We start from the raw sequence: 9,792 nt of genomic DNA, 5'->3' as shown, positions 1-9,792 counted from the left end.
CTCTCTCTCTCTCTCTCTCTCTCTCTCTCTCTCTCCTCTCTTCCTTCATCTTCATCATCTTGTGCACCATTATCATTTTCTACACAACATCAATAACATAAAACGAAACAAAACAAACAAAACCCAAATCCATAATAAGAAAACAAAAACATAAGGAAGAAAGAAGGGAAATTTGCAAATCCACCTCGCCAGAAATACCAATTTCCACTACAAGGTCGCAATTGACGACCATAATGCCTTTCCTGGACGTGTTGCAGCCACTTGATTTCGACGCAACCACCACCGCGAAACTGAAACCACCTCACGACCTGCAACACTCTACCGACAACTTCCTTCTCTCCCTCCCGACGATCACCGTCTCTATTTGTCGTCCCCTCCATTTCTGATTGCGTTTCAGTTCAATTCTTTACTCCTTTTATTTTTCATGATGCACTTTTGTATTTCATGTTACATTTTTTTGCTTACTTGCGTTTTCTGAGAAATGGACAATTTTTTTGGTATAGTGTATATTTGAAAAGTCAACAACTTTATTGATCTTTTTATTATTATAAAAGGATTTAGGTTAAAAAGAGATTTTGATTAAACTAATTTGTCTTTTAGGTTTAAACTCATTAACTCATTCTACATACACCCCTATTTTGCTTGTTGCATCTCCGCTTCCCATTAATATTCTTTTTTTAGTTTAGGATTAATTTGTTTATTTTCATTCACGTGACCTAATGAATTAAAGACATTTTTGGGTGAGTATTGTTTTTTCGATAAATTAATTTGTGAAAAAAATACCTTAGCATTTCCTAAATCTTTAGTTTTGTTTTAATTTGAATTTGTAGTATTATTTTTGTATTAACTTAACGTTAGAATTTTTTAATTTGTGAGTATTATTATTTTATATGTAGGAAGTTTAATAGTTTGTTTCTAAAATTATACTTAAAATAAATAGTTGATAATTTGTTTTAACAGTTTTATTTGTTTAAGTGACCATCAAAAATTAAAGAACATTTTAAAAAAAAAAAACATAGGAAATTTTAGGTATCCATGTAGTCATTTATTTATTAGTATATGCATTATATGGGTGCTTTTGTATCGTTAAGTATAGTTTTGAAATTCTGGTTCAACCCTATCGGTTTAAGATTTGATCCATTTTTAGTTACATTGTATCTCTTTTCACTTGCTCACGACCTTTAAAAAACTTTAGGGTTATATGTTCTAGTGACTTCAAACTCGAATAAATAATTTGTTTTCTCTTTTCCAATCAAAACATCGAATAAAAAGTTTCAATTGGACATATGACCCTTTGAGCCCCAAACATTCAGACATAAGTCGTATAGCTTGCTTGTTCAAGTTTTTGTTTTCCCTTCAAAAATATTTAATTAATAAATAGCGTTCGCGGTTAGCTATCTTATCAGATTAAAAAGGGTTAATTGGATGTATATCCCTTTGATTCCAAGTATTCAGACACAAGCCGTATAACTTGCTTGTCCGAATGCTTGTCTTCTTTTAAGAAATTACGACTCATTTCATCTTGGATACAATGCTATAAATAATACATTTCATAACAAAACTTTTACCTCACCCTACCAAAAACTGAGGTAAAAGGTCAGGGCGCACCATGTTTTATATTATTTTTTTAATAAATGTTACATATTCCCTCGGCTTCTAAATAAAATTGAGGGAAAAAAAATATTTCAGCACATGCTTCGAAGTCCAGCATGAGCAATTTATGTTTTTATTTCATTAAAAATGGTGTCTTTCTTTTTATTTTATTTTTAATTTTTAAATTAATGGTATATTTATTCTGTTATATTTAATAATCGAGGAATTAAATTATCATATTTTACTATCAAAACACTCGTTAATAAGATATTACCCTAAATCTAACTTATATATAGCCGCTCCAAAGTCTTATGTATCATTCTTTGGGATGAACTGCAAGATAGAAAAAATATTTAATGTTATTCAAAATTAAACAAAATATATTTTTTGTTCTTCCGATCTATCTCACGTAATGATATTAATGTTGTTGTTGTTGTTTTGTTGTATTTTTTTAATAATCTTCCTATGTTGTCAATCAAAGAAAATATTTTTTCTCTTTCATGTGAAAGTATTTGCCATGAAATTTTAAGATATGTTATTCTTCAAGAATCCATTGTCAAACTCTTATTTGTTTAAATAATTTATTTTAATATTTTATGTAAACAATGTAAATATAAAAAAAATCTTTTTCCCTCCATTTTAAACAAAAAATGAAAGGTATGTGACACATTTATACTTTACCCCGATTATTACTCCGATTACATTTAAAATAAACATTTAAAGTAAAACAATAAATTATTGTTGAAACATTTATTTATTTTTTTAATTTAAAAAGAAACATACCTTGGTTTTGAGTAATAATCGGGATAAAATATAAATGTGTTTATTCAGTTTCTTCACCGTCCTTAAACAATTTTTTGTCATCCATTTAACGAGAGTATCAACACTCAAGACACTGTCATTAGTGATCATCGTGAAACCTAAAACCCTTATTATAAAACCAATCGGAATATTAAAATTTTGTTTTTGCATTCAGAATATTCACGTTGGATGCAGAATATTCTCTATGGCTTTTGCATTCATTTGTTTCAGATATAAAACTAAAAAAGTTAGATAAATAAAATAAATATTCAGTTGTATGATTATTTAAGAACACAAATCTTGAAGCCAGATAATTTTTTGCTCTTGCAATCCACCATAGAGAAAATTTTCTCAGATAAAATAAACGCTTTTTTAAGTTTCAAAGTTTTCATGTCAAATATTTCATTATCAATTTTTAATATTCATAATGCTTTTATAATGAAGGTTTTAGGTTTCACGTGGATCACTAATGGCGGTGTCTTGAGTGCTGATACTCAATAAATGAACAACAAAGTTTTGTTTAAGGATGGTGAAAAATCTCAATAAACACGCTTATACTTTTGCTTGATTATTACTCAAAACCGAGGTAAAATCTGTTTCTTTTTAAATAAAAAATACAATAAAATATGTTTCATCCCAAACGCTACATAACTCTCGATTTCGGTAAAAGATCGAGAGGATTTTTTTTTAAATTACATTGTTTATACATAATATTAAAATAAATTCTTTAAACAAATCCAGATTTTCACAATGGATTCTTGGAGAATAACAAATCTTTTCAAAATTATGATAAGTTATCTGTGTTGAAAATGTAACTCATGATGTCGAAGCATGTTGCTGTCGAAATACCTAGGTGTCGAAGTATCTAGGTGTCGAAGTGTTGAGGAGTTAGCCTCAACATGGATTTTTACTTAGACCCAATGTTACAGTGTTAGCAGAATTAGGTATTTGGGCTTTGCTTGTGGAGCAACCAAACCCAAAATCTATAAATAAGGAGCAACCCATATCATTGTAAAATAACACATATTTGGAGTTGCAAAGAATAAAATTCTCAGTTTGAGAGCAGAGAGAAACTCTGTAGAAATTTCTTTTTCTTCTTCCTTATTCGAAAACCCTAATCTCTATTTCTTCCCTCAATTCAATTTTGTTTCTTTTCATTACCATTGTGCGCCGAAATCTTGCAACCAAGGTCGATTGATTCACTCGAGTGAAGAGGGAAAAACAAAATGAGTAATAAATAAAAAAGATTCATTCTTGTTCATCAAGATTCGGTTCAGAATTCTCCATAGGAATTTTTTAAAGGGAAATTGGTGAATTTCCAACAATCTGTTCCTACCAAGAGAATTCTTTTTTCTGCACTTGCAATCAATCCCAAAGAGATTTTATTATCTTGATCAAATATTCACATGGTAAATGCTTTCACATGAAAGATAACAAGACAATTGTGCTTATAATTTACACAATGCTTAGGAATAAATTTCTCAATATTGTTAACCGAGGAAAGTAATAAATTAAGGAATATTTTCTTTATTTGACAAAATATGAAGATTATTCCAAAAATACAACATCAACATCAACATCATTATGTTGGGATGAATTGCAAGAGCAGAAAATATATTTTGTTCAAGATCAAAGAACATTGAAGATTTTTCTGTTTTATAATCAATCTCAAAGTATGATGCGTACAAGTCTGGAGCGGTTACATATAAGTTAAGTTTAAGGCAAAATCTGATTAATGAGTCTTTTATAGTAAAATCTGATAATATAATCTCTCGATTATTGAATATAACCGAATGAATATATCATTAATTTAAAAATAAAAAATAAAAAAAAAAGAAAGACATCACTTTTAAAAAAACAAAAACAAAAATTGTTATTCGAAGCATGTACTGAATTATTTTTCCACTCGGTTATATTTAGAAACTGGGGGAACATGTGGTATTTATTTCAAAAAGATAAAACATGGAGCGTGTTGTGTACAAAGTTAGAGTATCGGGGTTTGTTATCGTTTCCACAGGGATTATGTGATATTGCCGCCGTTCGACAGTTGTTAAGTTCTTAACTTGTAGTAACAAGGGGGTTTTAGTTTGGTTACGGTAGCTTACATAAAAAGTAAGAAATTGCGGTAAAAGTTTTGGTTTTACGATTTGAGAAAGATTGTCAAAGTTAGGGTTCGACGATCACTTTGCATGCATATGTTCGATCAACAAAACTCATAAACTCCATTAGATGATAAACACATCCACAAAGTCCTCCCGATGTGTTTATCTCTAACACACATTATGGGTTTTCCCATTTTGATCCATTGTTGATCTCTCACACAATCTATCAAAATGACAACTTTTAGGTTTAACTTTTTAGTGAACAAGCTCATTCAAGACTATCTCTAGCTCAAGAACAAAGATGGATGAAAACCTAGGTCAAGAGTTGGAAAATACCTTTCAATAATAAACCAACACAAAGAGTTATCAATAAAAGAAGGTTTTTCACCATATATTCACCATCAAAGAGTTTACACATGAAGATCAATCCATTTACATACAAAGCTTATGATCATCTACATCTAACCTTGACAAAATGAAGGACTTATCTACTCATTTTCATTGTAGCTTGTACAACAAGTTTCGGTCGAAGGTTGATCAACATCCGAGTCGAAGAATCGAGATTGGATGGGAATCCACCTTCTTTTTGTGAAATATTGTTAAGAGAAGAAGAAGTATGAGAAAATGGGTTTCTAAGGTACAAAATATGATCCCAAGAAAAATGAAAAGATCTGAAAAATATCTAAGTGTAAAAGTTGTGTCCTTTCCAAAAAGTAGCCCCTGCTACTTATAGTACTGGTTACTGAGCTGTCACGCTCGCTAGGCGAGCAGAATGGTTCGCCTAGCGAGCCCCAAAATAGGCCACCAGAAGTGCCTGCGCCCAGAGAAATCATCCAAGTCCTGTTTGCATATGTTCGCTAGGCGAATCCCACGCTTCCTCCTTCGCTCCAGCGAGTTTTAATGGTTTTGCTACTGGAATTGCTCACTGGGAGCTCGCTGGATGCTCGCCTAGCGAATGTTGGTGATTTTGCCACTAGAAGCGTTCGCTACTTCCCTCGCCACAGCGAGTTTGATCATTTTGCTACTGTTAAATTCTGGGAGTGTTCGCTGGCACCTCACTGCCAGCTCGCCTAGCGAAGGATTCGCTACCTCACTCGCCTTGCGAGCTTGCTGATGTTTGCTTTCTTTCTTGGTTCCTTTGCCATCTTTCTTGTGCCTTTGTTTTCTACTCTTTTCATGCCTAATTCCTGCACAATAACACACAAATTAAAGGTACCAAGATCATTTCACATTGTATTGCAAATCATCAAAAGCAAGGGCGGTTTCAAACACTTTTTCGACAAAAAGAGTGAAAGATGCCCACATTTGATAGCTCAAATAAACACACTTTGACATCTAACAGCGCGCATTAGCAATATACCTCGGTTTTTTCATGGGTGAGGTGAAAATTTGTTATAGAATTTATTATTCGTAGTAGTGATAAGTTGGATGTATATCCATCTGATCCTTAGCATTCGGTCAGATAACTTGTTTGTCCTAAGACTTGTCTTATTCCTAAAAGCAATCACAACCAACAAATGAACAATGTTTTATCCGCTTTAACGCGATCTACAGACAACGCTTTTATCCACACTAACGTGACCAACAAATAACATTTTTCCGATAATGTCTATCAAAACGTGTTTCTTTAAAATCAAACAACACACAAGATTTTTCTACTAATAACTAAGTAACTTAGAATTCTCAACCGCATCAAGAGATATGTAGGTGTAAGATTTATATTTTGTCAAACACCCTAATAAAAAAAACCTTTTTTAATTTCTAGTAAATATGTCGTAATAATTAGGAGAAATCAAATACGTTAGGGTTAAAAATATATTTCGAAAATTAATTAGAGGTTATCATTATTTAAAATAGATGTTGTAGGGTGCTAACACATTCCTATGCATAATCAACTCTCGAATCAAAATTTGATTGTGATGATCATATTTTTGTTCTTTAAGTATTTTATCTATGTTTTCCCTTTTAAAAAAAAACTTGATGACAACTTCATTGTTTTCGAACATGATTGAGCTTAGGTATTTTTTTCGTTGCAACACCTTAGATGAATCAGAAATGAAGAGAGTGAAGTTGAAATAAATAGAACCTTAAGCTCTTACCAAAGAGATCAAAGTACGATAGTGAGATTGGTACGACGTCGGAATTGAAGAGCAACGACGAGATTGAAACGGGCCTAAAACCAGAAGAAAACATCGGGGTTAATGCGAATTTAAGCAAATGACAACCATTAGATTGGTGCGACCACAACCGAAAAAGAAAGATACATGCAAGAGAGCTTAATGATTAGGTTAACTGAAAGGAAGGAGTATTATGGTTTGTTTAGAATTTTTAGAAGAGATAAAAAAAATAAAAACATTAAAAAGTAATCATCCAAATAATAGAAGAGAGACTTAAAAAAGAAAAGAATGGATAGAGAGATTAGAAAATAAGCTTATTATGAGTTTGGAAGGACAATGAATTGAAAGTTGGTTATAGTTAAACCGTGATAAACTAACAAAATAATCATAGTTTTTAAATGGCTAAATATTTGTGATTATTTAGCATATATATATATACATATATATATATATATATATATATATATATATATATATATATATATATATAATATATATATATATATATATATATATATATATATATATATATATATATATAATCCATTTGATTCAGAAAAACTCTTTCCAATCTTCTAAATCACATAACTCTCTAAAGTACAACTTAAAATATATATATATATATATATATATATATATATATATATCTTCTAAATCACATAACTCTCTAAAGTACAACTTAAATATATATATATATATATATATATATATATATATATATATATATATATATATATATATATATATATATATATATATATATATATATATATATATTGTTTTTCTTTTTTTTTTAATTCTTTCCATTCTAGCGACGAAGAATCCATAATAATTCTTAAATCCAAATCAACTAATTGTTTGCGTAAAGCACCCGCTCCACTAGAAATTTCTCTATTTCGAAATGTATCGAAACCTTGAGTAGCAAAAAAGAGCGGGATACTGTATTTTCTGGATTGGATTTCATATTTGAATGAACCTCGTAACCGTAAGAAAGTTGGTTTTTTAACTACTGGCCTAGCAAAAGAAAAATTTGGATAGGATCCATTAAGATGGATCTCCCCTATTTGTAATTCAGTGTTATATTTTATTCCTAATATTATTTCAAATTTTTAAATCTTTATTATTATTTTTTAGGTACATATATTGTTGAAAAATAACTAAATTAATAATAATAGTAAAAATATTAAATTAAAGTTAATAATAATAAAATAATTGGAAATAATTAGTAATAATAAATTCGACCTGTTCTCCCAGGCCCCCTCATACAAGTATTGACACGGAAATCGTGAGCTATTGTCTGACAATTCATCCATCCGTCAAGTCAATGTCGCAAAGGAAACAAAAGGTATGCGAAGAAAAGAGGGTCTACATTGATAAAGAGATGGAAAAGTTATGCAGCGTCAGATTGATCACTTAAACTAAGTACCCCACATGCATGGCCAATGTAATCCCGGTATGAAAGGCCAACAAAAAATGACACATGTGCGTAGACTTCAGGATCTCAATACTGTCTGTCCCAAGGACCCATACCTTTTGCCATATATTAATTGTCTAATCGACGAATCACCAGGCTACCGGGTGTTAAGTTTCATGGATGCCTACTCGGGATACAACCAAATCAAGATGGATCCCCTGGATGCTCCCAAAACCACATTCATGTCGAACCATGGCAACTACTACTACAATGTCATGCTCTTTGGCCTCAAAAACACCGACATCACATACCAATTACTCATGAATGATGCCTTCGCCCATCAGATCGGGCAAAACCTTGAGGTATATGTTGGCGACATGATTATCAAGACGAAAGAAAGGTATAGTCACACTGATGAGCAGGAGGACGTCAAGCAATCAGTAAGAAGGTATAACATGCACATGAATCCCTCCAAATTCTCTTTCAGAGTACATGTGAGGAAATTTCTAGGATTAATGCTGATGTGGAGGGGGATTGAAGTTAATCGAGACAAGTGCCTGACGATCATCGATATGAGAAACCCTATTAATGTGAAGGAAGTGCAACAACTTACTTGACAACTAGCTTCCCTTTCTCGCTTCCTCTCCTGTGCGAGCGACAGAGATTTCCCTTTCTTCTCCATATTGATGAAAAATGAGAAGTTTGAATGGATAGACGGGTGTGAAGAAACTATGCCAAGATCAAGAAGTTCCTAACATCGTCCTCGATCCTCATTCGCTCAAAGGAGGACTCACCCTTGCTTTTCTACCTCTCAGTCACTGAGCGGGAGATGACCTCAATCCTTGTCCAATTAATATACAAAATAGTGAGACATGTGTATTTCATAAGCAAAGTGTTTAAGGGCGTTCAAACACGCTACCAGAAGATTGAGAAGCTCATGTTAGCCATTGTCACCACATCGAGAAAGCTCCGACCTTATTTCCAGGGGCATGTTGTCATGGTAAAAACTAATTATCATGTCAATCAAGTATTTAAGAAAGTCGGTCTGGCGGGAAGAATGATAGCTTGGTTGGTAGAGCAATCAAAATACAATAGTCAATATGTTTCGATGGGGAGCATCAAGTCCCAAGCCCTGACCGACTTTGTAGCTGAACTCAGCTCGCCCATCAAAGAAGATCCACCGTCATAATGGGCGCCATCTGTAGAAGGAATCTCCAACATAAAAGGAAGCGCTGCAGGAATACTGCCTGAAGGACCGGGCGACATAGTTATTGAGCATGCATTGAAATTTGAGTTCGCCGCCAGCAACGACATGCGGAATACGAGGCGCTCATCGTCACAATGATCCTCACCCTAGAGATGGGAGCTACCTTATTAAAGGCAAGAAAATAACTCTCATATGGTAGCCAAACAGGTCTCGGGACAATATCATGCCAAAGAGCCCATGTTGATAAAATATTTTCCAGAGGTACACAATTTGTCCTCATGTTTCCTTTCTTTCGAAATAGAGCACGTCCCTCGCGAACAAAACTTCATAGATGACCTCTTGTCAAAACTATCCACCTCAAAGGTCATACGGTTCAACAGAATAGTCATACAGGAGACTATCACTCCCCCTAGCATCGAGGCAGATAAATACTACTTTGTGGATCTCATCCCCGAGTTCAGCTGGACGTCGCACATACTACGATACCTGCAGTCTGAAAAACTCCCATCGAATAAGGGATAATCGAGGAATATCCAAACAAAAGCTGCCAAGTACACC

Source organism: Lathyrus oleraceus, chromosome 2 (genome assembly GCF_024323335.1).
Source record: "Lathyrus oleraceus cultivar Zhongwan6 chromosome 2, CAAS_Psat_ZW6_1.0, whole genome shotgun sequence".
Lineage (NCBI taxonomy): Eukaryota > Viridiplantae > Streptophyta > Magnoliopsida > Fabales > Fabaceae > Lathyrus > Lathyrus oleraceus.
This window is presented reverse-complemented; position numbering follows the sequence as displayed.